Source organism: Pseudopipra pipra, chromosome 8 (assembly GCF_036250125.1).
Source record: "Pseudopipra pipra isolate bDixPip1 chromosome 8, bDixPip1.hap1, whole genome shotgun sequence".
In the NCBI taxonomy this organism is placed as follows: Eukaryota; Metazoa; Chordata; class Aves; order Passeriformes; family Pipridae; genus Pseudopipra; species Pseudopipra pipra.
The window spans coordinates 34,165,572-34,189,913 of record NC_087556.1 but is presented as its reverse complement, the minus strand read 5'-3'; the positions used below and the strand labels follow the sequence as shown (position 1 = coordinate 34,189,913).

The window sequence follows — 24,342 nt, the reverse complement described above, 5'->3', positions numbered from 1 at the left end:
CCACCACATGAAAGGGTAGCATGCTGTTAACCAATTATAAACACACTTCAAGTACCCCAGTAACACATTTCCCAGCTTGGGGTTTAGCTGCTTCTCTGGTTTATGTCAGTGGAGCTACAGCACTTTGTTTCCCCTCTTCACACAGTATAATTAAAACCTGGAACTCACTGAGGCCAAAATTGTGAATGTATTTGAAAGACATTAGACAATTAATGGAGTGTAACTCTACCAGTGGTTGCTACCCTCAATTCCCAGAAGCTAGAAAGGGATGGGGATCAGAGAAATCTATGAATACCTGTTCTTACACTCTTTTACTCCCTATTTATTTCTGGCCAGAGGCAGAAGGGAGGGGCACAGGTGTCTGTGCCAGTTGAATATTTCAGGTAAGATAGTTGTGTTGGGTAGGTCACAGTCTAAAATATGGATGTCTAAGGCAAATCAGAAAATAATTCCTCAGCTCTCAGGTGAGATGGGATGAAGTCCAGCCAATGTCCCACAGCTGCAGCTCCCCCAAATAGGCTCCACATCTCACAAACCACACCTTCTATTTTCTTTCTGTCCTTTTTCCTATTGTCCCTCCAGTCAGGCATCACTTGAAGAATTTGCCTGTTGATGTGTTTATTAGAGCTGAGAGAAAATGGGCTCTTTTCCCAAGGAATCCTATTACTTCCCATTAAAATTTAAAAAAACCCCAGAACTATTAATATATGGAAACACAAGAGTGCTTCCTGTTCTTGCTCTGTTCCAGCTGCCTGGAAGGTTGGAGCCAGGTGGGGGTCAGTCTCTTCTCCCAGTAACAAGTGAAAGGACAAGAGAAAATGGCCTCAGGTTGTGACAGGAAAGGTTTAGACTGGATATGAGGGAAAAATTTTTCACTGGAACATGGAAGTGGTGGAGTCACCATCCCTGGAAGGATTTAAAAGTCATGGGACTTGGGGCATGAGTTAGTGGTGGCCTTGGCAGTGCTGGGGGGATGGTGGGACTCCATGGTCTGAGAGGGCTTTTCCAACACAAATGGTTCTTTGATTCTAAGTTGTGATGTTTGTTATTTATCCACAATATCAGAAGTAGTTGCATCACAAGAAGGCACTTCAGCTGAAGCATCACCCAATACAGACACATGGAATCTGTCCTCTGCAGCAGGTAACCCTTGCCTCCCTTCTTTTTTTCATTTGAAAGCTACAGATGCTATAAAAATAAGGCTAAACACCTTTAGCAAAAAACAAACAAGCAAAAGATTAGGCAAAGGAGAATACTGCTGGATCTCATCTGGTCAGTAATTTCTGAAGGAGCACATGGCTTCTAATTTAATATATCTAATGACATTCTTCAAGTAATAGCTTTGTTGTTTTATCCATAGTCTCCTAATTGTTTCCACTAATCTGGAGAAATATTCTTATTGCCAAAGTGCCCTCCCTGCCAAATCAGGAAGGTTTGTTTCATTCAAGTTCTCAGTTTGCACTGCTGCTGGTTTCTGAAATCTCAGCGCAAAGCTGATCCCACGCCCTCCACAAACACTCCAGAAATAAACTTCCCTTTGGAAATATTTCACTCTCCAAAGCTCCTGTGAAGACAAGGCTGTCATTAGTCACAAAAAGCTGTAGGTCTGTGAGTGAAATGCTGCCCACAGTCGTACAATGATAAACTTTCCGTGACTCACATCAAGAGGAATGGAAACATGAAAGGGCAAAGTGAGGCTGGTAGAGTAAAATCCTCATAACATTTTCATAGGGAAAAAAAAAACCAAAACCAACCCAAAATATTTAGTAGCAATGCAGTGCAACCATGTAATTCATTTTCCATTCCTCCATCACCCATTACAACCTCGTCCACAGCAACAGGGACCAGCTTTGTCCCTGTACAACAGCAATTTTTTAGCCAATGCAGGATAAATTTATGACTCTGGACACAGAAAACCCGCAAAACTTTACAATTATGGACACTTTTTAGCTATCAAGCTTACTGGAAATTATTTGAATTGAACCAGACTACAGGCAGCACAAGGATTTTTGCTCTTAGACACCATCTGTTCAGAACAAGCCAGAGTATTTGTACAAGTGTAGTGAAGTATTTGTACAGAGGGAGGAAGTTCATCCTGTTAGTGGGCAGGTTGTACCATTTAAATACAATAAAAAAACAGTTGAAGTAATAAAACCTGAGCTAAATTAAAAAAAAAAAAAAAAAGAAGGAAATTATGTAAGGAAAGGAGATAAATAATTGTAGATTTTCTCTGTCTTGCTTGTTGGACACATTTGGCTCCTCAAGTTAACATTTTTTGAAATAAACCTTGCCTGAACTCACGTCTATTTACCTCAGAGAAATCAGCAAGCTGCCAGAAAGAAGATATGTCAATAAATGAGGATCATGAATCACTGACCTCTGCAAACTTCTGGTAAAAAAAAAAAAAAAAAAAAGAGAAAAAAAAAACAAACGAAACAATAAAAAAAACCAAAATGCACTTGCAGTGATTTAGAAAAGTCACAGGACTCATTACAAAGCTCAGCAACCTCCTGCAGACTGAAGTTATGTAAAGCTCCTTTATTTACTTAACCCCCCTAATTTTTAAAAAAATCATCAATAAATGCAACTCCCAAGAAATTATATAAACCCAATACAACCATTTTCATGGCAATCAGTTGGAAAACAGCTACATTCTCAAAGGGGGAATATGTGGTCACGACCCATAATTATACGTTCAACCTGTTGAACAACTGCTGCACTTTTGTCCAAACATAAAATAATCTTTAAAGAACCCAGTTCTGGGGCTTCTTAAAGCCAAAGAAAACCTCCTGAATCCCCACTGAATCAGCAGTCTTGCCTAAATAACAACTGTGGCTTCTTCCATAACCCAGCTGGTTTCTTTCTCAACATCTAATCCAAACACAATCTGCTCCTTCCTCATCAATATACTCCCAAAGAAAATGCAAGAGTGGAACAAACGAAATGCTCCATGTGCAAAAAAAAAAAATAATTCAGCAAACTCCCCTAAAATCAGCATCAGGGTGGTTGTTTCAATCACATAAGGATGACTCTTATTATTTGTGCTGCAATGCTCAGGAAATAGTTACTGAGATTGAATCACCACTCAATTAAGGCATAAACACTGCCTGAATAAACAGATTCTTGGAAGCAAGGAAAAAAGAGGGGGGGAGTGGGAAGGGGAGCTCCCTGTCCTGGATCAGCTACAGCAGGGTCATGGCCTCCCCCAGAAACCTGTTATTACACCTGAAGTCTTGTGCAGGTTCCTGGAAATTACCAAGGTCCAGCTTCTTGTACTCCTGATGTGCCACATCCACATGTTTTGATATTATTGTTTGATCTGCCTCGAAAATGTGAAAACGATAAATCTTGATATTACCCATTTTTAAACTATTTTTCAGCAGAAAAAAAACCCCACTAATTGTATATAATTATTTCCATACTCTTGTTTTCTATTTTATCTGATTGAAATAAGTCTAGATTCAGATTCATCATTTATTTTTGGGTTGCTTGCAGAATAAACAATGCAGGCAGGAAAATAAAATAGGATAAAAGTCAGACAACCTCTGACCTACTGATAAACTCTGAGCTAAACTCTCCCTTTTAGATCTAAACTAGCACAGAGGTTTAGAAGATAACAAACTGGTTTCTCCACATTTAAGGCTGGGATGAGATCTCCCCAACAGCTCCACCACAGCAACACCCGCCTCAGATCCACATAAAGTCATTTTCCAAAAGCTATTCCCACTCAAGATTTATATGGAACTGTAGGGATTTGGGGCATCGGCACTGCAGTGACTTCTCCAGAAATAAAGATCCAAAAACCCTGGAAGAAAAAATAAAAAGCACCACTAGCAGCCACCCAACCTGTGCCACCACAAAGCTCCACGAATCCCTCCCCTGTGTCAGGGCAGAGCTCCCAGCAACATTTTAAATCTTTCTTCTTGTACAAACACGGAGCAAAGTCCTGTTTTGATGCATCTATAAGGATGCTCAGAGCAGAATTTTGCCTGTGGTACACACTGGCTTCTCTACTCTTGATCAAAACTTGCTGTCTAGGATGTGCAACATCTCCAGCAATTCATCTTTTCCCTTCACTTAGTTCCTATTCATCTCACAGAGTGTCTTGCTACAGAATCACTGACAGATTTATCTTGACTATGAAAAAATTGCAAACTGTAAAAAAAAACAACAACCAAACCCGTGTCTTTACATAAAGTACTCCAGTGCATTTCTTCTCATAAAAAGCCACTTTAACCCAGTTTCAGAAATGATTAAGCATGGTCAAAATTTATTATCTTTATTTTTAACCCTCCCAGTAACTGTGAGCAACCTCCCAGTATATCCTGCATGGTCCTTGAGGTCATTCCAAGGAAACAGTGGTAAACCAATGCATCCATCATGTGGGGCTCACAGATTCCTCTCTCAGAAATCTGGAACCAGATTAAAGAGTTCTGATATTCAAAATACAACCAGAAATCACATCTAGTTAACAAAAACCACTCGGTCCCTCATTAAAATGATCAAATCTCTGAGAGCCAGAATAGATATAAAATACTGAAGTTAATGGGAGTTATTTTAATTTTTACCCCTTCCTAAGTGTATTTTCTTACATGTCCAGAAAAACACCAATGCCAAAATAAGATAAAGGCAGATGTAGAAGGTTAAATAATGTATTCAGTGATTTAATTTCAGTGAGAATTCGTCATTATAAATTTGCCCTATATACTTCCTTTTGTTATATAGAGAAAAAGGAAAATAAGCCAAGAGCTCCCTGTGAAGGTACAGGGATCACCTGAACTACAGCTTCAGGTGCAGAAAGTAGATGTTTTATAAAGCTGGTCTTGCCACAGATGTTTTTATTACATTTTTAATAAGATCAAACATCTGTTGAAATTTCATTCCCAACACAGGGTATCACAATAGTTTATAATAATAGAAATTTTTACCTACCTGCTCTTTCAAGGAATACATCCCACTATCATCCCACAAGTCAGCCAAATTCCTGTTATGTGTACGAATGCAACAGGGAACCAGGAAGAATGAAGGCTGAATCTGTTATGAAGCTCTTTCACTCCAGTTATTTTTATCAAACAAATTGAGGAGGTTTGGGGGTAGGAAGGTGGGAAAAAATATCATCTCTAAATACAGTTCCCATCCACCCTTCAGTCAGGCTGTAATCAGAAATAAAAAAGTACTTATCTTCAGAAAACTCCCGAGGCAAAGAATGGGTCTGGTATTGACAGAGCTCACGTACCAAACCCAGCTGGTTTTTTGTTGCCTGTTTCTTTCTCTCAGCTGTCCATCCTGCTTTATTTTCGGGCTCCCATGCCTGCTCATTGTTTGAGTCTCTGGAAAGATATCGCTGCAATTTACTCAAACAGCTCTTCTGGAGCAACTTAATAGAAACGTGGGTTTCCCTTCATGCAAAGCTCAGTTAGGTGAGGGTAACACGCTCACTTTCGTCATCTTACCTGAACATGAGAAAAAGTTGTGGCTGCCCCACCCCTGGAAGTGTCCAAGGCCAGGTTGGATGGGGCTTGGAGCAACCTGGGCTAGTGGAAGGTGTCCCTGCCCATGGCAGGGGGGTAAAACCTGATGGTCTTTAGGGTCTCTTACAACCCAAACTCCTCTACGATTCAATGAGATTGCTCTGAACAGCCGATTTCTCTGTGTCAGCCACAACATGAGGTTCAAGCTACTGCTTCAGATTGAAGCACATGCCATCTACACCTCTAAGGATTGGGGAGGTGAACACCAAAGCCTCCTTGTGCTAAAGGAAAATAAACCTTCCCATTCAGTGTGCCAGCTGACTCTTATTCAAGGAAGAGATGGAGGGCTGGTGTAGCACAGTTGGATTTGCAGGAAAGAATCTTTTCAGTGCTGAAGAGTTATTTTAAGCCCAGGTCTTTGTCTCTTGCATTGATTACTGATCCAGAACAAGCACGTGGGAGAAAAACGTTCTCAGAGTATTTCCAATGTCCTGCCAAGCATTTTCAGCCTCGACATGCTGCAAAAATAGTGGGCATTCACAGTTATGTTACTCTGATTACCATCTTGTTCTTTTTACACATTTGATTTTACTTGATTTTAGCAGCTGCTGCCTCAGGTTGATTTAAAGTGAGAAACAAATTCTTTCCACCATCTGATCTCTAATACTTTCTGCCACTTTGCAAGGGGGATGCAGTACAAATTGCTAAATCTTGTGGGTTGTGAGAGATCAGCTGCTAATTTGAGGCTGCTTTTGAGGGATGAATAACATTGTATGGAATAAATAGAATATGCATCACGTAATGCCTTCAGTGCCTGTTTATCTCATGGTGTGGTAAAATGGTTTACATGCAAAAATGCAACCAAGTGGTATCTGCTAGAATTCATTCGATACACCTTCACACTTCATAAATAAGCAGTTTTTCTGAAAGGGGATCAGTCTACGTGATACTTCACTTTGCTTTAAACACAATATTGTTGTGACAATTCTAGAGCAACGTAACAGCTGCTCCTTTGATTTTTACTGGCTGGGAAGGGATTTTCCTCCACCTCCAAGCAGAATTTTCTCCATAAACTTTACTATCTTAACGCAGTCATCTGAATTTTTTTTTCCTTATGACTCATATATGGTACCTTCTCCATGAGACATACATTAAAATGGATGGAAAAACGTGTCTCATCCGTACATAAGTACCATGGAAGTGTTTTTTCATGAATAGAGCATTTCATCTTTCATCTAGTGCTGAGTGGGTGAAAGGAAACATACACAGCTGCATCCTGAAAAGACAAACTCAGCATTAGAGTCTGTCGTTAAAGTTTCTTGTAAATTCAAACAAAAATTAGTCAACTAAAACTATTCATTGATGCCAAATCAAAACTGGGGCTTTGTTTCAGTCCTTTTAAAAAAACAACCGCGTTCCAAGCTTAGTAGTAACTTTTATAAATGTTCAGCAACTTTAATTCTTTAAGCAATGACACATCAGATAAACCTCAGCCCATTAACCAAGAAACCACAGGTCTGTGCAGAGTGAATTAGACTCAAAGTCTGAAGTGCAGAACCCAAAAACAGAGCTAAGTAGTGTAAAAAAATTTCTAATTAGTCATCTCTGGAAGAGTCACACAGTACCACCAGATAAAATTCTTGCAGGTAGCTTCTGGCTACACCTAATTAAGTAAAACCTTTCTGACATAGTATCATTATATTGCTTTCAGCTTCTGAGAAAAGTGTTTATTCTGCAGAAGTCGAGAACATTTACTTCCAAAGTCTCCTACCACTATTCCTAAGTGTTTCATCCAAGACTTGGCTCCATCACTCATCTGTAGCACGTGCTCTTTAACCACACAAAAGTGCAAGACATTTTTACTAACCAGCTTGTAAAATACCATTATTGTGAAGACATTTCTGCAAGTTTACACTCTGGATTTTGTTGCCTATAAAGATACATGTTGTTAGCAGAGCACACACTCGATATGGAACCCAGTGCCATTTGATAATGGATTAAAACACTCATTACTGTCCTCTCCTATCTTTAGATCATCACATCTAAAGAACAAAACTTCTATCACAAACTTCAAAGAAATTCAAGTATCTTAATTTGCTGATTTCCACTCTTAGAGGAAAGAGGACGTGTTGCACTCTTTCACCAGCCTCTCAAAAATATCACAGCTCTTGATACTATTTCCATAACATGATAAAATCTAGCCCAGGAATCTTGCAGCTGCACAAAGACCCCAGTTTAAAACAGTAACAACAAAAGGGGAAAAATCTATGCTATGTGTGGAGCCCAGTAAGTAAACACTGTAACATCCAGAACAACAAGATAAATCTGTTCTTCAGCCACTGAGTCGTTCCCTGCCCTGACTTGGCTCCGTATTCCTGCAGGTTTCACCCGTGTTTGGCTTCAGTTTACTTGTTTTCCACTCGGAAAGAACACAACCACAAATACCTTTTCATGCTTTACGTTGCACTTAAGCTGGCCTGCAGATTGCAAACAAACAGGATAAAAATCTGAGAACGTTCTTTACTGAATTTCCATGAAAAGAAACCAGCGGGGAAAAAAAATAAAAAAAATCAAAACCCCAACTCTGCATAATGATGAATGTACCAAGAGAAATTTGGCACGCACTCCCTCACACCCTGCTTCTTCTGCAACATTTTCTGTAATATAAAGACAACATTTAGCCCAGCAAACTAGATGGTCTTTATTTGTGGGCAGAGGCAATCCGAGGCAAGTGCTCCAAGAGACTTTTTTTTTTTCCAATGGATATGTTAATTATTTAACTTCTGTTGTAGGGAGACTATCCCAAACTAACCTTCCACTCTCCCTCTGCTTAAACTGCAGCAGGGTCAAAATTCACTTTTTAGGGTCTTGCTGTGAGAAATTGAAAAAAAAAAAAAATAATAAATTCCCAGTCTTGATGGAGGTCCCAGGTGGCACAAGTGCCTAATTCCTTCTATCACAAACTCCAAAGAAATTCAAATATCTTAATTTACTGATTTCCACTATTAGAGGAAAGAGGACATGTCGCAGTCTTTCCCCAGTCTCTCAAAAATATAATGGCTCTTGATGCTATTTCGATAACATGGTGAATCATGATGGTAAAATCAGTAGGTGATCCCTACTGATCCCTGCCTGAACATTTCTTGGGTGCTACACAGGGATGCCTGAGGCCAGGCACCTCCTGAGATGGCCCAGAGAACATAGTTCTAAGGAGAAAGGGGGAACAACTGTTCTCAAATGCTCTGCCCTGGCCAGAAACCTCTCACTCCAATCAAAAATCCTTGTGTAGCAGGGCACAACTCAAAACTGAACAGTGGGAGGTAAAATGAGGTCTTATTTCCAAACAGCAGTGCTTGTTGATATATTTGGTTCCAGGCAAAGAGAGGAGGGCACAGAGTCGCTACAGGGCATTGCAGCTGAAATCAGACCCAGTTCTGAGCTCAGGTTCCACTTCTTGAAATAAACCATTTGCTGAAGCAATTCACAGAAGAAATCTGAAGTGACACCAATTCCATCAACTGCAGTTGGCAGCCGATTTTCAAGAACAGATGTATGGCTGTTAATGATAACCAAAAAAACTTAGTTTCTAATGCAGAAAAGTGGAAGTAAGAGTGTTAACATTATAAAACTCTGCAGAGAACTGGAAGCATCTCCAGAATACAACCCACAAAATACTTTGTGAGGACTTATCACTCCAACTTTAGCAGAAATAACATATCTAACCAAAAAAACATCTCCAGCAAAATACCTCTCAAGTTTTGAAATGCATTTCCATCTGCTAAATTTCTCTGTTGCCAATAGTGTTTACCTTGAGTCAAAGACATGAATCTTTGATTTCATGAGATTAATGTAATAATTTGGTTTAGGCAGCTAATGCATTCCAAGATCTCAGACTAAGATGGCATCAAGAGCATACAGATGCATTTGGAGGGTGGTTTCAATGCGATATAAACTAGAATTTCCTTAATATATGTCTGCAGCAGGGACTACAGTGAAATAAAATCTTCCTAGGGTGTCTTAGGCTGCAAGAGATGGCTTCGAAGCTCATTTATTCTTTCAAAACACTTCTATATAATATAAATAATAACACTAAGGAAAGCTCCTAAAGCCCTATCAAATAAGTGACAACACAAGCATTCTAGGAAAGCAGTGCTCATTTCTCAAAAGTGACACATAGCTACTATAAAACAATGATAAATAAAATATGTATATTATAAAGCAGATAACTGTAGAGAAATCAACTGTATTTGTCAACAGAAGAGCTCAGTCCAGATGATGCATCAAGCTGCAGCTCCAGAGTCAAGGCTCCTGTTAGTGCCTCAGATCCAGAGAAATGTGGAAAATGGGTCTGTACTGAGCTGTTCTACCAATAACAGTAGAGTTATTGAGTTCCAGGTGGTTTTGTAGTGGTCACCAAAAGGAGCTGTATGATTTTGGAAATAAGGCATTGTAGATGCTGGCCCATGCTCAGTCTCCTTTACCACTTTCCACCCTCAATAACACTTAAGAAAACACAGCAGGTGCCACCAAAAGCCACATCAATCATTGTCTTCTACAAAGATCACTCCACACCCAAAGCTAAGGACAGCAATATGCAACACAGTGCCAAGAAAAGTGCCACATCTTCCATCAAAGCTTCAGGAATGTGACTCACCAGCAGTTTTGGACACTGCAACCCCTCCACCCTGCCTCATGTCCTCTACAGCAGAGCTCCCACAAGAGCAAGGCTGCCCACACCCCATCAGCTCTGCTTGCCCTGGCTCCAGCAGGAACAGCTCCAACATTGAGTCAGCAGCCTTATCATGGAATCTTGTTACAGTTAGAAAAGATCTCCAAGATCCTCAAGTCCAACCATCAACCACTGCCACCTTCACCACTAAACCACAATCACTCCCTCATCACTACCATCTGTATGTGAGAGCCCTCCTGAGTCTGGACAATGGGGCTGCCAGGTTGTTTTTTGGTTCAGTTTTTTATTCATGAAGTGCTCTGGTGCTCTCCCCATGAAAAATAAGGGCAAAATAATTGTTCCATGAGCTCATCTCCTTGCTTATGCTTTCAAGGAGGGGTTGGCATCTCGAGTGTGATGAGCCCCTTCTGCGTCTCCAAAGTGGAACTTCAGGAGAGCAGGTCCTGATTTGCAGAGCTGGAGCAGAGCTCCAAACCAGAGTCAACAAGGGAAGGCACCCAGGGATCAGTTCTCTGGGCCTGAGGGAAAAAAAATGAAAAGCCAGGTTGGATGGGGCTTGGAGCAACCTGGGATAGTGGAAGGTGTCCCTGCCAACGGTAGGGAGAGGAATGAGATGATCTTTAAAGTCCCTTCCAACCCAAAGTATTCTGTGATTCTATCATTCTACTACATGAATAACTGAGCCAATCCTGCTCCTTTTATAGCAGTTACTCCACCAGTATGTGGAGAAATTAGGCATTCTAGAACCCATCCATCCTTGTTGCATAAGAGAAATGATAAGTCTCACCACTGACTATTTGATTTAATTTACAATTTTCCTGCATGTTTAAATCCTGAAAAATGCCTTCAGCATCCAAATCATTTATAATCAAAGTGACTTCAGAAGTTCAGAATAATCTATAAACTCAGAAAAGCTCACAGTTCTTCTCATTAAGTGAAAAAAATAAATTATATGCCAATAACATACCTCAGTTTCTTTGTTGCCTGGCTCAGTGTTATAAATTACACTTTGATAATAGTAGTAAATCAGAATGAAACCTTAAAATTATATGGGTTTCCTTCCTTTACATATGAAAACTTGCATTTGAAGTTATTCTTACTTTTCCTCCTGAAGGTTACTTGTACAGGCTAAGCTACACCAGCAAAACAGAGCTGGAGCAGACAAAATGTATCCTCCAAACATGAACATTGAAATACAACATATGTATTACTTCACTAACCTTCCTACACCTTCTGTCCAACCTGAAAACTAATTAAATGAGTAAATGCAGTAGTTTCATTGTACCCATTCATGCCATGCACAGGAGACTTGAGGGATGCCAGAATTCACTCAAATATACCTTGGAGTTTGGTTATGGTCCATGTGCATCAGACCTTTGGGGCATGGAGGGTGTGTAACTCCCAAAGGCAGATGTCAGAGTGCTTTCAGAGGTGCTTCTCAATTTGTGGGTGACAAAATGACACAATACTGTTACCTACACTACCATATGCCAATTTAGATCTCCTAACTCACCATTCAGAATCCCATTAAATGGGAACTAAGGGATTTTGAATGAAATTCAGTGTATTATACAAGATAGAAAGTCACAGGCAATGCAATTTCTAAATAAACCAAGGCAGGCAGCACTGAATCTGACTTTCCCCAAGTAACCATATTAATCTGAGTGAATTTCAGTTTTTTCATAAGCTCAACACACAGAGAAAGTAAATTTTCCAAGCTTCCCAAGCTGCAGTCATGCTCCCCATCCCAGAGCTGTGCCAGAATCTGCACCACAGTGACAGTGAGCACTTTTTGGGGCCAAAGCTGGCAGATGGCACCTTCAGGAGCAATGGTGCAAGACCTGCAGTGAGGAAATGAAACCCTCAGTCTCATAAACAACTCTCAGTTAAGAACTGGAGCCCTCATTAATATAACTGGTTTCATATGAGGTGCTAAAACACTAATTCGCTGCATTTAGAAGCCAACACCTTTTTTATTAGTTAAGGAGTGTTTTGCTGACCTTTATTTTTGCTCAAGCACAGAAGAAAACAGGAGGGTGAGAGTGTGTCATATACTCTGCCTCCAGCTAGTGAGTGCCATGTTAAAGTACATTTTTCACCTCAGATGAAAAATGAAGGCAGGTAGCCTTTCAGCACAGCTGCTCCTGAGGACTCAAATGGAAAATAATTTGGAGAGCAACCCTCACATAATTCACTCAGAACAATGGATTTATGTCCTCCAACCTGCATGAGATCCACAGAGTGAGTATGACTCCATCCCAAACTGAAACCTGAGGGAGAGGACACATTTAAATGTAAAAACAAACTACAGTACTGCCACTGGGGGAGGGGGAAGGGGGAAGAAAAAACAAAACAAAACAAAACAAACAAACAAAAAACCAAAGAAACTAACAAAAAAACCCCAAACCAAACCAAAAAAAACCAAAACAAACCAACCAACCAACCAAACAAAAAACAAAACCAAAACCAAACCAAAACAAAAAACCACTACCAAGCCACTGATCATTACCCTTCAGGAAATCACTCAATCTTCAGCCTTTCTGCTTCAAGTCCAGAAAATTAAATTTCCCCTTTCTAATGGTGCTGCCTTTGAGTACAGGCCAAAAAAATAAATAAGCACAAGGCTTCTGTGATCATGGAGCAGGATGAGGGTCTGCACCTGTCAATTTGGCACCTCGGGTAATGGGAGGAAAAATGCACCATGGAACACCAGGACCCAGATGAGGAGCCCTTTTCTCACTCTCACTGGTGAGCAATTGGTCATCTCATCCTGCTGCCTGACACTGGTCATGCTCCTTGGGGTTGGGACAAACAGCTTTGCATTGGGTGCCAAGTGATGCTTTTCCACTTTGGAGATATATCCCCATCTGTCCATCTTTACTTCCACTTTTCTTTGAAGCCTTTAAACCCTGAGGATGAGCTGCATCATTCTGTAAGTGGATGCTGCTCTCTGATTTCAGTATTCCTTCCTCTCTCTACACATGCTTCCACCTTGCTTTCGGTTCTGCATGACTTTAAAACTCCTCTCACTGCTTTTACCTTGGTTCAAGATGAATTATCTGTATAAGCCATTAAAGTGCCTTTAATGACAGAACAGTTCATAATAATAAAACTGTCCTTTCCATAAAATGTACTGTCCCTCTTTGGAAAATGGAGTAAGCCTATTAATTATTTTCTTAAAGACTGAATCTCAAAATGGCACTGCTGACATTTAAGGCTCATAAAAAATACAAATCTGTCTGATCTGTGAGAAATGAGTTTATACGATATATTTTAAGATGAAAATATTAATCAAGGAAGACAGTTGCCAATTAGGAACACAAACAGTAACAAAGCCACTTACAGCAAGTTGCCATTTTTGGTTTTTTAATCTTTTCCATACCAAGAGCATGTTTCTCCCCAGCATAGTGGTGCACAAAATAAGTGACATCTGGTGGCTTCATGCTGTAATAGAATAAGGCACCTCATTTCAATGTTGTTAACTAATTCAATTTTTAAGTTTACTGCTTCTTAGCAAAGCTTTTTAGATGTTTTATTTACTTATTTTCACACAGATACTTCTGACACCCCTGGGCATCATAGGCCCTCTGCATGGTGACAACTGCTGTTATCTAATTCAAGCGGGATCTTCATATTCAAAAACAAGACTCCAAAAAGGAATTAGGAAGGGATAAGAGAAGAGCACAAAGATTTAGCTGGGCATCACCAGTGAGAATCAAATAGAGCCAGTTTGTAAGAAAAGGCTGTACAGAATTTTGCAAAAGAAAACCTTCACATACTCCAAGAATTCACACGCCCAAAGCAATTAATATCAACTCGGGTCTCTCTGGATTGTTTCTCATTAGATTTTAATTAAACACAAAAGAAACAGCTGCAGTTTTCATTCTGAGTTTAGCAGCAAGCTGGTGACTAAAACTTTTACAAATTTGAAACGACCTTTTCGCTTTTTACACCTTGCTGATCCTCAGCGATGGCCACACCTAATCCAGCCAACCCTCCTGCACCTAAACCTGCACTCCAGACAGAAAGCAATTACAACTCCCCTTCAAACTCCTGCAGCCAGAAATACACTTTTCTTTTAGAAAGCTATAAGCCTCTCTTGGATAATTAATAAACACGCTGTCAGTCAGCTACAGTTAAAATTACAAAATTGCTGGCACTGCAATTTCAAGGCTTGTAACACCAATTTCTGCAGTAATAAGTAGTTATGGGGGAAAAAAAAAATCTGTAAGCACTATTTAACAGAAATGAGATGAAATATAAACAGACTCTAAATATTTATCAGCAGAGGAAGTTCAAAAATATCCCAGCCAAAGCGAAGCGGATGGCAGGCTAAATCCAGCCCGTTGAGGGTTCCTCGAAGGATGTGCAGGGAGGAACTTCATTTTCAGCTTGACATCGCTAAATCAAATTAATTCCTTCCTCCCATTCAACTGCTGCATAAAAATCCTTGATGCCAAAAGGACAAAGCTAAAAATGTCCCTAAACCCATGGCTGGATGCAAAAGGTTGCCCAAATCCCCGTCCACGCCCTGCAGCAACGCAATACTTTAAATAAAGAGTTGGACTTGGGGGCTTTCCATCACTTTTAAGGCCTAAATATCCTTACCAGGAATGTCCACCTGCACGGTTGGCTTCCCTTAGCACTGAAATGGGGCTGCACATCTGCAGTATCTCCATAAAAGAGGACCTCAGGGATAACACAGCTACTGATAGATGATTTCAAAGAGAAATATTATTTCCTCTTCACATTCCCTCATCCCCACCAGACATTACCCTCACCTTACGACCTCCTGGCTGAGCTAAATAACACATGCACAGAAAAGCACAGCTGACTGACTTCAGCTCCAGCCACTCATCACAAGGAAAACTTCTTAAGATTCCATTTCAATTTATTTTTTGAAATCCTGGCATGCTGAAGTCAGCAGGAAGACATTTCATTGATTTTAATGAAGCCAGAGGTTCATCCTGAGAACTGCCATTTGGAATGAAAACAGCATTTATATTATCTCATTTGAAACCTTCCAATTCTTTTGTTAAATGCAACTTAATGATATTTGCTATTTTGGAATTATTTGCTATCTTTGAAAACACAGAAAGAAGGTTATTAAGGTACTGCAGTGGAAAATGTTTAGTGATTATGGATGGGATATTCTTGTTTCTGGGACAGGCAAGTATTTTTGACACATAAATATTCATTGTCATAAAAGTTTGTGTTCATTTTGTCATTATGAAAAGCCTTAAAATTTAGGAATTGTAATAGTGAAGCAAAAATCGCTGTTGATATTTACATGTTTATCTGCATTTTCATAGTACATTTTAGTGTTTGGGGTCTTTTTTCATTTATTATACAATATACTAGCACAGCAAGACAAAAACCTGGAATGCTGGATAGATAACTACACCCACTTAATGGGTACCATTAAAAGAAAACGCTATCAAAACACAGCAGAGGCTTTTTATGCATTCCCCTGTGTTACACCAAAATGAGTTATTGCAACATTCCAAATCCGATACCAAACCTCAGGAATGCTCAGTTTTCAAAGCTGGATGCAGAAATGAGCAGCAGGTGATTAGAAGCCATCTCAGAGTTAGTGACTTAACCTGAAAGCTACTCCCTGTCAAGCTCTGGAGTGTCACAGCCAAGCACCACTCAGGTTTTCCAGCCCCACCACTGCAGCCACACACTTTGGGAGAGCAGAGGGCTCTGGATTTCTCCCAAACAACTGAAAAACATTTTGAGTGCTCCTAATTTGGAGCAGGCAGGTTCTGGCTCCCTCACACCAGTGAAAACCAATAGCTGAATTATTCTTGATCTACCCTAATGCAAGATGAATCCACGTGGGATTTCCATGGATACCAATATCTATTCCATTTAACTATGCTGTGTATTTTTAATTTTGCTGATCTCCTTAGCAATGTTCAAAAATCCACTCTGAAAGGTTAAAAACTTCAGTATTTAAAATCAACTCATGTTAAACATATTATTTCCTCTTTCCTCAGTGAGAGGATGAGCTTAGGTTCCTCTCTTCCCTTCTGTTCACCTCTCACATCTCATTTCTTGTTGAAACTGTTTTAAAGATGGTATAAATAGCTTTGCAAAGTAATTCTAATACGAAATGTCAAGTGTAATAGTGGTTTCATTCTGATTTATCCTTGTCTGATCCTCAGGCAAGTTAATTCTCAACCTGAGAAACTGTTTTCAGAGCTTCATAATTTATGAAACTTTTCATCTGAATTATTTACTTTATGAATGGCTCTGATGAGTTGCTCAGGGTGTAAAGCTGTAGCACTCAATGCTGAAGGGCTCAAGAACATGGGGTTTTCTCTTTAAATTAAGGGCCCATCGTTGCATCTCACGCTGTAATTTCTATGTTCAGTCTTGAATGCACAGCAGTGGTTTTATCTGATTTTTTATCGCTTGCAATAGATGCAGTTACAACCCAGATGCCACGGTGTTCTCCCAGCCCAGAGCTCCAGGGAAACACAAACAAAGCAGAGAGTCCCTGATCCTGGGGCACAACCTCACAGTGGGAACCAATATTCCTTCAGGCAGCTGAACTGGTGCCAGCTCTGCGTGGGATCAAAACCTGATCACAGAATCACAGAGCCACTGAGGTTGGAAAAAAACCTCTGAAATCATCAGATCCCATCTGTGACCAACCTCCACCTTGTCACCAACCCAGAGCACCGAGTGACACACCCAGTTGTTCCTTGAACACCACCATGATCATGACTCCACCACCTCCCAGGGCAGCCCCTTCCAATTCCTGATCACCCTTCCCATGAAGAAATTCCTCCTGATGTCCAACCTGAACCTTCTATGGCACAGCTTGGGGCCATTTCCTCTTGTTCTGTGGGGAGGAGACAGATTCCCACTTTGCTACAACCAGATGTTGTATCCATCACCTTGCTGATGGACATATTCAACCTGCTCCTCTTCCACTTCAGCAGCAGCATCCAAAATGTACTGCAGAAACAGCCCTGGGAAGTTTCCTCAGGCTTCAACAATGAAGCCAGAAGGACAAGCTGTACAGCAGCAGCCCTACAAATGAACTAAGTGGTGATGGGAGGCAAGAAGAGGAGCACAATCACCAGCCTAACACAGTGAAACAAATCTGTGAAAAGCTGAACTTTCAGAGAGTTCCTGGAGAATCTTAGAAATCTGAGATTCATTATCCCCTTCACTTACTAAACATTATCTATTTAACATTATCGAATACCTTCATAGCTCAGTCATAAGATAAATTACAACTCAAAAGCAGCCAAAATCAAAGAGGCCTGGAAGGAATATTAGATAATGCATTTGACAGACTTGCAATGAAGTGTTGGTTTTAAGACCTGCTAAAGAATTTTCAGGAGATGGAGCTCCCCTGTGAGGAGCTGGCCCTGCAGGCAAACCCATCTCATTACATGATATTCTCCTAATAAACTATTAAACCATCCTTCTCCATCTCCTGCTATTTCTAGATTTACCCAGACAAATCTCCTGGCTGCACCAGACAGAGAGTCCTTCTTCTTCTTTGGATTAATAAATTCTGGCTCTTATGGACCATTATATCCTTGCTTAGGCACACCAAGTTTAACATGGGCTTTTACATTTTCTTCAAATTATGGGCAAAACCATCCAGAATCCTGATTTCCATTCCCTTTTTCCAGAAGTATTTCCTGTTTCTTGGTATGTCACTACAAATTTGGTGCCAGTTCTAAAACACTTTCATTAAGTGCTTTCTTCTCCACACTATTCCAAGACCTGAATTTCAACTGGGTATGTGGAGCACGTAAGGACATTCTCATCTTCAATCACCTGAAATCATCCAGTATTACAAACTCACCTCCAATGTCCTGCCCACCTTCAGAGCACTCTTTCAACACTACAATCACCAGGCTTCTTCCACCACCAAAGTACACACTGTAGATAAATCTTTTTTAATTTTTCTATCTTTCTTACAGAGGTTTTCATTTTTAAAAGCAGTCTTACCTTGTTTTCTCTGCACGACTTTGAACCTCACATTTTATCTTTGCTCTTGTTTGATCTCAGTTCTTCCCACTTTAAACTCACCTGTAACTCAATGACTGCCATTGTTTGAAAGAAATGTCCTTCCCTATATTCCATGCAATCCTGAGAAGTCACCAGTCTAACTTAAACTTGTCAGATTTAAGCCAAGCACCAATACATGCCAAAAAATTAATAATACAAAAGTCTTTTTCAATCTCATCAGTTTTTCTAATTTTATGGTAAGATAGCAGGGTACATTCACCCACACTGAACATCAAGGTTTTTTACAGGAAAATATATCTTCTTGTGAAAATTATTTTTTCCTACTGGAAGGCGTGAAGCAAATAAAAAATATCAGTTCTAGTATTTTGCTATTTAGGGACAGATCTGCACCTTGTACAGTGTACAGTGCATGACCTACCTTAGATACAGAGCTGGCATTGAAAAAACACATTATTTATAAAATGGTGTGCATATTTGATGAGTCCAAGCGATGGCATATTAAGTTTTAGAAGAAAAAGTGTGTATTTAGTACTGCTTGGTATATATACCACTCCATCATCCCATTTCTACACAGAGCTGTGTTCATTTCCAAGGAAACCTGAAACTCAAAAGGCAGCCACCTTGGGAGCCACGTGCCTCCCACCATCCCTGACACTTCAGGGGCTTTCTGCAAACCAAGGGGGAGAAAGTTCACTGCACCAGGAGCACCAAAAATGCTTCTGGAGCTTATGTGTACTGCCTCACTTCTGGCATGTTCATAAGGAAGTCAGCAGTCACTTCTGAGATGTGGAAAACAAGGGTTTCAGCCAGTTCAAACTATTGTGGGAATTCTAAGAAGCTGGATCAAGGAATGAGAAGAAGCAAGGCAATGTGTTGGGGGTGGAGAGTCCAGGCAGGAGAGTTGCTCCAATCCAAAGATGATCAGAGGCATGGAGCATCAATCCCATGAGGAAAGGCTGAGAGAGTTGGGGTTGCTCAGCCTGGAGAAGAGAAAGTTCTGGGGAGACCTGAAAGCCCCTTCAAGTGCATAAAGGGACTCTAAGAGAGCTGGAGAGGGACTTTAGACAAGAGCCTGGAGTGACAGGACAAGGGGGAATGGCTTCACACTGACAGAGGGCAGGGTTAGATGGGATATTGGGAAGAAATTCTTCCCTGTGAGAATGGTGAGACATTGGCACAGGTTATCCAGAAAAGCTGTGGCTGCCTCATCCCTGTGTGGGGATGTTTTAAGTGTTTAAGTCCTGGCTGGCTGGGGCTTGAAGTAACCTGGACTGGTTGAAGATGTCCCTGGCCATGACTAGGGGATGGAACTAGTAGTTGTTTAAGGTTTCTTTCCAACCCAAACCATTCTGTGATTATCTCACAACCTCTGGTGTGCTGCCACCAGAGGACAGAGGTAGAGCATTGGGACAGAGTGTGCTGTGGACTACTCATTCCTCCTCACATTCACCAACACATCAGGTCTCTCATCCCCACCACAGCTGCCTTGTCATTGCCATCAACCACCAGCACCCAACAGGACAATATTTTTCCCTCTGTTTCTCCTCACAAGGTATCATGGACATCACCTGGTTATCTCTTCTCAGCGGATGCCACACTCCTTAAAACTAATGCTTACAAGCCACGTTCAGCTGCTGCTTGAAACCAGGTGTAACAAAAATTAATAAATATTCCATGGAAAAGCTACACTAACTGCTTGCCCCTCAAGTGCTGTTTAGTGGCATGTCAGGCACAGCTGTGTAATCAAAGGATTACAGAGCTCCCATTGCTCCCTGCCTGCCACACTCCACCTCCTCGGGAGCTTTCCTGTCTCCCTCGCATGTAAAACCCAAATCCAGGAACCAGGACAGAATTGTAATCATGTCTTCAAGCCCGGGAAACACAAATGAAACAGCCAGTGTGACTCTACAACACGTTTTCTGTGAGATACATGGGCAGCCACACGTGTTTTTAAGAGATAGGTGGACAGTGCTAGAGATAATCAGTTCATTTTAGTGAAATTGCAGTGTAAGTGGAGAGATGGGTGTTGTTCAAGCTGCTTTGGGATAAGGACTTGCAGAAGCTTACAGATCCCTTCCCCTCTCCTGAATAGCTGTATTTAGACTCCAGATCTGGCACCACACTTGGTCAGTAAGAAAAACAGGGCACTTCACGAAAAAAAATGAATAAATAAGACATACTAATTTAAGGGGGAAAGCAGTGGAAAAAAAAAAAAAGCTATCTTATTGGAAATCTACCTTGTTTTTCCACAGCACTTTGGATTTTTCCCGCTGAGCAGCATAACTCCAGTCAAGGAGTATGGTGAGAATCTAGAATTACCCCTCACTGTGCAAGGTATGGAGGGAAACAGGAGGGTTGGGAGAGGAATGGAAGCCTGAAGACAGTGATTAAAGAGCCCAGTTTAAACCAGGGTGCAGCTTCTGCAGCTCTCTAAGATGCTTGGAACAGAGTGTTCCACAGCAAGTATCCAGAGTAGCAGTGAATGTTCAAACAGCACATTTCCTTGGAGTTCCTGATTGTGGAATATACAGTAACTGTAAGAGTAATTAGGAGGGAGAAGGAGTATATTGGCACCTGCTTGTCTCACGGCTTTCTTCACCCTAGTGATGTATCTGTGCTGAAAGAGAAACGTGGATGGGCGCTCTAACTTCCTAAAACAACCTGTTATTTAGGGGAGATCAGACCACTGCTGGCTCATCTCTGGGGAAAGTACATCAGCACGTAATGGTAACACAATGCTGAGTTACAGCTCCCGAAGATTTTGCTCCATGGACCTTTGAGGAAGCACTCAGAGTAGGAAAAGTAGTTAATAATAAGAAAGATTCCCTTCCTAGTCAGCAGAGGAATCTGGTAACAGATCCTTCTTGGTGAAGGGATTGCAGCATCACACCTAACAATGGCTCATGATCATGGCAGAGTTTGCCGTCACCCCCCAAACAACTTGATTTCAATATACACAGATAATTTGAGAAATGCTTTAGTATTAGACCATAGTCCATCTTTAAAAACATTTTCAGTAACGCAGAAATCTCCTGGGCTACCAGCATAAGCTTTGCTCACTGGAACTCCCCATTCTTACAGAGCTCCTGACACAGGCTGCTTAAAATAATGTTAAAATATAATATAAGCAGTATCTTATTTGCATCTCTATGATTATGCCTACATAATCCTGTCCTTGCTAATGCTGCTAGTGGATTACATACCCTCATCCTTCCACTTAAACCACATGAAATAATTCAAATATGAGGGTCTGCTTCAACCTTCTCATTCCTTTGATTTCCAGGTACCTACTTTTAGTTTAGCGACAAAGATAAAATCCATTACTCTCTTCCACTGCATTAGTGGAATTAAGTGTTTTGCCATGTAAATCTCCACTGTATCATAATGTTCCTGTTACAAACCACCAAATAAAACACTCTGAATTTGAGATTAGCCCTCCTATTACAAAATCTGAACCATAAAACTGTTTTGTTATTGATCTCAGAACTGCACAGTGATTGCACTCAGACACAGGATCTAAGTGCTGTTAAAAAAAAAAAAAGGAACGAAAAAAGGTAGTTTGACTACTAAATCTTCATACAAGTAATTTCCTCTTTTCTGCATTCAAATTGATTTTCTTTCTTTTGGCATGTGAAGAACCAGATGAATCCCTTGACTCAATGCCCAAGAGTGAAATGGCACCAGCAGCAGCAGAGAAGCTCTCAGGGTAAGAGGCATGTGACAACATTTTAATCACTGACAAAAAAAGGCTTCAAGACAACTATTGCACTAGTGTTTACTGTTTAGAAGTGATATTTACTATTTATAAGCGAGTGTATATATATATGTGTGTGCCTGTGTATAAAACACATATATCAGTGCATGCAAACAGCATAGATGTAAGTATATATGAAGAGTTCATATAAATATTGAGACCTTTTATTGATGGAAATTTCCCTTTTTGCCAGAGATCAAGTACTCCCCAGTTAGTATCAAGTGCAGTGCTGTTCAATCAGGTGTTTGTTTATCCAAATGAGTGCATACGATTTTCAGTTAAACCTTAAAAATATTTACTCTTTGTGAACAGTTCCAGCAAACTTTGAGATTTAATCTGCGAGATTTAATCTGTGATGTGCTCAGCTGGCTGCTCTGCTTCTTTTAGTCACAAAATATAAAAGGCACGTGTTTGTTCTACAGGAGATGATGATGATGGTTTTTTGGGCTGGCTAACAATTCAAGAAGTGAAAGCATTCTGATGTCGTATGCAAGGAAGTCAATGTGTTGGGAACTTAAGGTCACAGAATGATATAATAAACAAAACTTAAAAAGAATCCATATCTGAAAGTTTGCTAGGTGTTTAGATGCACCATCCAAACCATACTATCATTCATCCTATTAACCTACAAATCTGGCTGTGTCTAAGAAAGCCAAATGACTGCAGAGTACAGCTGTAGTATTACAATGAAGCAGCACAGGGGGGAAAAGGAAGAAAAAAAATCATGTATTACACCGCCAAAGTTCAGCTGGTGAATTGTTGCTTAACAGACTCTGACCATAATAACCCGTCACTGAACCTTGCCTGCATTCTCAGCAGCTATGAAGCTATTTTTAACAGCCACCAGCTCGCATTTAAGAAATACCCCTCTTCACCTAAAAATATGCATCAGTGAAAGGCAACATCCATCCACGGCTCGACTCTAGGTAGGATGCGCTGCCGGAATTGAATGGGTCTTTCAGAAAAGCCCCTTTACAAGTGTTTTCTCTCCCAAATCCCCCACACCCCGCGCCATCAGCGGCCGCAGGGACCTGCCCAGCGCGGGCAGCCCGGCGGGGTGACACCATCTGCGGCACCTTTGTCACCGCTCCGTCCCCCCGGACCCTGCTCCGGGGCGCGTTCCCACGCCGTGCACCCCCATCCCGCAGCACCGGGGGATGCTGCTCCCGGGCAGCGCCCCGAGGCGCCCCAGCCCGCTAAGAACAGGGACACTCGTGTGTCCCCCAGGCTTCATCCCAGGGGCACCTCCGCGCCCGCGGAGCCGGAGGCAGCGGCGGGACCCCCGTGCCCGCGAGGCTCCGCTCCCGGCGCTGCCTGCCCAACTTCCCGCAAAGTCCCGCCGCCTCCAAACTTGGGGAGCCGCGGCCTGGGGAGCACCCCTTCCATTTCCCTTCCTTTCTCTTCCCGCAGCGCCCATCCCCGCGATTCCCGGCGCACCCACCTCCGCCGGCTCGGCTCGGCTCCGCTCTGCCCCGCGCCCGCCGCCTCCGCCGGCTCTGCCCTGCGGGAGGGGGGCGGAGGACAAGGAGGAGGAGGAGGAGGGAGGGAGGAGGAGGAAGGGGGAGGGAGGGAGCAGCCCCGCCGCTCCCCGGCCGCGCTGCGCAGCCCGGGAGGCGGAGTGCTGCCGCTCGGCTCTGCCCCGCGGCTCCGCGGGGCGGGGGGTCCCCGGAGGTGTCCCCGGGGATGGCGGGGAGAGACGGGCACGGACAGAGCCGCCCTGCCGCGGAGGAAGCGGCGGGGAGCCCCCCCGGTGAGGGCGGGGCGGGATGCGGGGGTTCCCCCGGGCATCGCCCCCGCGGCATCCCGGTCCTCCAGCACCGCCGCAACAGCGCCGGGTGGGATGGCTTGAGAGCCTTGGGAAGGAGATGGACCTCTCGTGATCCATCCGAAAGGAATTCAGGCTGTCCCGAGCGAATGGCGTGTAGGTGGCACCGGCATCCCAAATCCGGGTGTGCAGGCAGAGGTCAGCCCGAGGAGACTGGGCTCGATGCTGCCAGGACTCCGTGGCTGGAACGAGTCAGACCTTCCTGCTGCACACCTTCCAGATCATCTACTACCTGGGCCAGGCTTCAAAAGGCAACAGCACAGACATGGGCTAAGAAGCCGAAATCTTTTACTCGGCGAATGCGAGGCTCATTCTCAAACAAGAGGATCATACCACATATTAATAAATATATACATATAAATTGAGTATATGTATAAACTGTTAATGTGACAAAGGGCAGGTGGAGATTAAATATTGGAAAGAAATTCTTGGCTGTGAGGGTGGGGAGGCCCTGGCACAGGTTGCCCAGAGAAGCTGTGGCTGCCTCATCCCTGGAAGTGTCCAAGGCCAGGTTGGATGGAGTTTGGAGCAACCTGGGATAGTGGGAGGTGTCCCTGTCCCATGGCACAGAGCTAGAACAAGATGGTCTTTAAGGTCCTTT

The 24,342-nt window shown here is 42.0% G+C and overlaps 1 protein-coding gene across 1 annotated transcript in view; it reads right to left on the bottom strand.

Annotated features, from left to right (window-relative positions):
* Nucleotides 1–23,424, bottom strand: part of CHST15 (carbohydrate sulfotransferase 15) — a 47,762-nt gene extending 24,338 nt beyond the window's left edge. The window contains exon 1 of the mRNA XM_064663583.1: nt 23,358–23,424. The gene's annotated coding sequence lies outside the window, so the exon portion shown is untranslated. The remainder of the gene's footprint in view (nt 1–23,357) is intronic.
* Between the last annotated feature and the right edge of the window lie 918 nt (nt 23,425–24,342).